This window comes from Rhinoraja longicauda, chromosome 23, assembly GCF_053455715.1.
Source record: "Rhinoraja longicauda isolate Sanriku21f chromosome 23, sRhiLon1.1, whole genome shotgun sequence".
Taxonomy (NCBI): Eukaryota; Metazoa; Chordata; class Chondrichthyes; order Rajiformes; family Arhynchobatidae; genus Rhinoraja; species Rhinoraja longicauda.
In genome coordinates this window covers 14,135,225-14,139,994 of record NC_135975.1, presented here as the reverse complement: position 1 = coordinate 14,139,994, position 4,770 = coordinate 14,135,225, and positions in this window count along the sequence as shown.

Genomic DNA, 4,770 nt, shown 5'->3' with positions numbered 1-4,770 from the left:
CCGCGCCAGACTCTCATTGGTCGGACGACCCCCGAATTAGCAACACGTGACCGCGGGCCCGCCATCTTGGGAAAGGCCCGCGGATTCCTGCTGCTGAGTGCGCCTGCGCCAACCTTACCCCCCACCGTGCTTGGGTTGATCCTTGGGCATGTCTAAATGGCCGTGGGTGGAGAGTATTTTTGAAACGTGTGTTTCTGTTGCTCACTGACACTGCGAAGGACTTGTTAATGCAAGTTGCAAGAAGGAACTGCAGGTGCTGGTTTACACCGAAGATGACACAAAATGCTGGAGTAACTCAGCGAGACAGCATCTCTGGAGAAAAAGAATGGGTTAGGAATGGCTGACAGTCTGAAAAAGGTTCTCGACCCAAACGACACCCATTACTTCATTTTGGGTAAAGCTTTTTCCGTTAGCAGTTGCTTCTAAGGTTTAAGGCACACGGAGTTAAAATTTGGGGCAAATGTTTAGAATATTTTTATTTAAAATCGTAATGTAAGACCTGGAGCTCCCTGCTGATAGCGATAGTGTAAATAACTTCAATTCTGAGCTTTCAAAGAGAAGTGGCGTCAAAAAGCCAATCGGCCCATCAAGTCTACTCCACATTCAATCATGGCTGACCCCATTCTCCTGCCTTCTCCCCAAAACCCCTGACACCCGTACTAATCAAGAATCTATCTACCTTGAAAGACTGGAGCGACTAGGCTTGTATACACTGGAATTTAGAAGGATGAGAGGAGATCTTATCGAAATGTATAAGATTATTAAGGGGTTGGACACGTTAGAGGCAGGAAACATGTTCCCAATGTTGGGGGAGTCCTGAACAAGGGGCCACAGTTTAAGAATAAGGGGTAGGCCATTTAGAACTGAGATGAGGAAAAACCTTTTCAGTCAGAGAGTTGTGAATCTGTGGAATTCTCTGCCTCAGAAGGCAGTGGAGGCCAATTCTCTGAATGCATTCAAGAGAGAGCTAGATAGAGCTCTTAAGGATAGCGGGGTATGGGGAGAAGGCAGGAACGGGGTACTGATTGAGAATGATCAGCCATGATCACATTGCATGGCGGTGCTGGCTCGAAGGGCCGAATGGCCTCCTCCTGCACCTATTGTCTATTGTCTACCTCTACTTTAAAAAATATCTATTGACTTGGCCTCCTGAAGCTGACCTCTAGTTCTAGACTCTCCCACAAGTGGAGATATCCTCTCCACATCCACTCTATTCCAAGCATTTCACTATTCATCTGAACTAGTCCCATTTACATGCTGTCAGCCAATATTGATCTAAAGCTCCCCTATCCATGTATCTGTCCAAATGTCTTTTGACTGTTGTTATTGTACCTGCCTCAATTACTTCTTCTGGCAGATCTTTCCATTGACCCACCGTCCTCTATGTGACTAAAAAAAGTACCTTGAGATTCTTTATTTTAGACTTTAGTGATACAGTGTGGAAATGCCCTTCAGCCCACCGAATTTGTGCCATCGAATTTGTGCCATCAATCACTCATTCACTAACACCACCCTACATACTAGGGACAATTTTACCAACACCAATTAACCTACTAACCTGTATGTCTTTGGAGTGTTGGATGAAACCGGAGCACCCAGAGAAAACTTGCATCGTCACAGGGAGAACGTACACACACCATACAGGCAGCACCTGTATTCAGGATCGAACTCTGGTCTCTGGTCCTGTAAGATAGCAACACTTCCTATTGCACCACTGTGCTGTCCTATTCCTATTACATCTTTCTCCTCTTAACTTAAACCCATACCCTCTACTTCTGCATTTTCCTACCCTAGCGAAAAAGATTATGTGCATTCATCCTATCTAAACACTTTAATTTATAGACCTCTATAAGATCATCGCCTAGTCTTTTGCACTCCAAGGAATGAAGTCGCAGACTGCCCAACCTCTCCCTATAGCTCATGCCCACAAGTCCTAGCAACATCTTTGTAAATCTTCTCTGCAATCTTTCCAGCTTAATGGAATCTTTGCTATAGCAGGATGACCAAAACTGAATATAATACAAGAGCAACCTCACCATTGATTTGTACAACTGTATCATAACATCCCAAGTTCCATACTAATTTCCCTGACTGATGATGGACCGCATGCCAAAAGTCTTCCTTGCCATCCTTTCTGCCTGTGATCATGCAGCCTTGAAGTGTAGGAAAATAACTGCAGATGCTGGTACAAATCGAAGGTATCACAAAATGCTGGAGTAACTCAACGGGTCAGGCAGCATCTCTGGAGAGAAGGAATGGGTGACGTTTCAGGTCGAGACCCTTCCCGTCTGAAGAAGGGTCTCGACCTGAAACGTCACCCATTCCTTCTCTCCAGTGATGCTGCCTGACCCACTGAGTTACTCTAGCATTTTGTGAACACAGCTACCAGCCTTGGAGGGCATCTACAACACACGATGCCTCAGAAAAGCCACCAGCATCCACAAAGACTCTTCATACCCCTGCAACAGTCTGTTTGAACTTCTACCATCGGGCAGACGATACAAGGCCTTCTACACCCACACCTCCAGACTCAGGAACAGCTTCATCCCCAGGGCCATAGCTGCTATGAACCGGTCCTGCTGAGCCGGATGGTCACATCGTACAGTGAACCGGCACAGATCTACTTGCACTTTATTCTGTTTTAAAACTGTTCCAATTTGTTTCATTGGGTTGTTTAAATTAATACTGATTTAGTAATTCAGTAATAGCTAATTAATTTATTGCATCGTATGGGAGGCGCATTCCCAATCTCGTTGTACCCCTGTACAATGACAATAAAGATAAATTTTATATTGTATTGTATTGTACCCACGCAGCCTCGAAGTGTTGACAGTGAGGAGGAAATGTTGTTACTGATCCACAATGTTTGAGGTCTGCCTAGGAGGATGTCAGGGATCCAGTTGCAAAGTGAGGGAAAGGGGCCTAGGTGGTGTGTTTGGATAGTGCTGAATGCTGAGCTGTTGATGAATAGTAACCTTCAATAGACACACAATCAAAAAATGGGGAGGGAAAAAGATGAGGATGAAGAACAAATTAAAAGAGACAATCAGAAATCTTGTCAGAGCTTTGACAAACTTCAGATTAGGCTTTTCTGGAAGAGAGGAGGCAGTGAATTATTTGCAAAGAGCAAGAAAATGCTGTAGATGGCAGACAAAAATAAAAAATGGTGAATTGCCCATTTCTGCACTAATTTGATGAATATTTCTTGGATTTCCTGTTTCTTCATGTTTCAGATATTTTGTTTCAGGATTAGCTTTTCCAATTATTCACAGGATTTATGCAGAAAAAAATCGATGATGAGTTATTGACTTTCTGTCTTGTCTTTGGATGTACAGTGACATCTCTTCTACCCTGTTTTGAAAAGTAGAGTTTCCTGTGTCCTTTCAGGAAGAAATACTGTAATGAATTACACTCTAAGCTTACTGATCTTATTTTATGGGAAATTGTAACTTTATCCTTGATTCTTCTTCTTCTCTTGTTGGTGACAATGACTAGCTTTGCCAGAATAATCTTGTTCTCAATATTAGCAAGACCAAGGAGCCGATCCTGACTTCAGGAAGGGAAAGCTAAAGGACCATGCATCTGTCTTCATCGGCGGGATGGCAGTGGCACGACTCAACAACTTCAATTTCTTGGTTGTACACATTTGTGATGATCTGTCCTGGGCTCAGCACATTGATGTAATCACAAAAAAAGCTCACCGATGCCTCTACTTCCTCATACGTTTTGAGGAGATCCAGGTGGCACCTAATACTCTATTGAACTTCAACAAGTGTGCAGTGGAGAACAAAGAGACTGTTGGCATTATGGCTTGGTTCAGAATTTCAAATGTTCAGGAATGAAGGAGGGTGCAGAAATTAGTGGACAATGTTTGGTTCAGCACAGGTATTGATCTCCCCACTGTCGACGGAATCTACAGGAAGCATCAGCTCGAGAAGAGAGCTAATATCATCAAAGATCCAAACCACCATGGTTAGGCTTTCTTCTCACTGGTCCCATCTGCTTCTGCTCCGCAACTGCTTCTTCCATTAAACTATCATGTTCTTGTACACCCTGCACAACCCTGCTTCAACCACATTAACCCAACCAAACTGCCATGGAATTTGCAGTACTACGGTTGCTCTGCATACTTTGTTTTTTGCACTAACGTGGCCCAGTTTACTTGAATAACTGATAATGTATTATATATTGTTGTTTCATCTAATGTATGTTTAAAGCTGCAGCATGTAACAATTCAATTGCTCCAGTTCTTATCCTATCAAATCTTATATTTATATGACAAATAAAAACTCTTGAACAAAAGGGAAACACAGCCTATTTCAACTGCATCCCACAAAATGAGGCTGGAACTGTTCTACCTTTGATTGTGTGTTCTGGGCACATGCCTAGATATTTTGAAGTATCCCAAGATGCAAGCTTTCTCTTTATTCATTTTTTATCAATGTATATATTTGGCTGAATTAAATGTGCAACTGAGGTGATGAACTGAAAGTTGTTGTGAGCTTAAATACAAATCATTTTTTAAACTGATGACAGCCCCAATATTTTTTTTTGAAAAACAGAAAAGTTCAGCTAAGAGATTTGAACATTCCTGTGTTAATCTTAGACTAATTTTTTGAAAGTAATTTCTGCATATATGTTTTGGGTTTTGACCCATCAGTAAGATCTTCTGGTATTGTCCAAGTAAACATAGAATATATAACCTTCTTGACCTAATATCAGGATGTTAGTTTACTTAGTAATAAACAAACTATTTCAACAAAGCTCTTG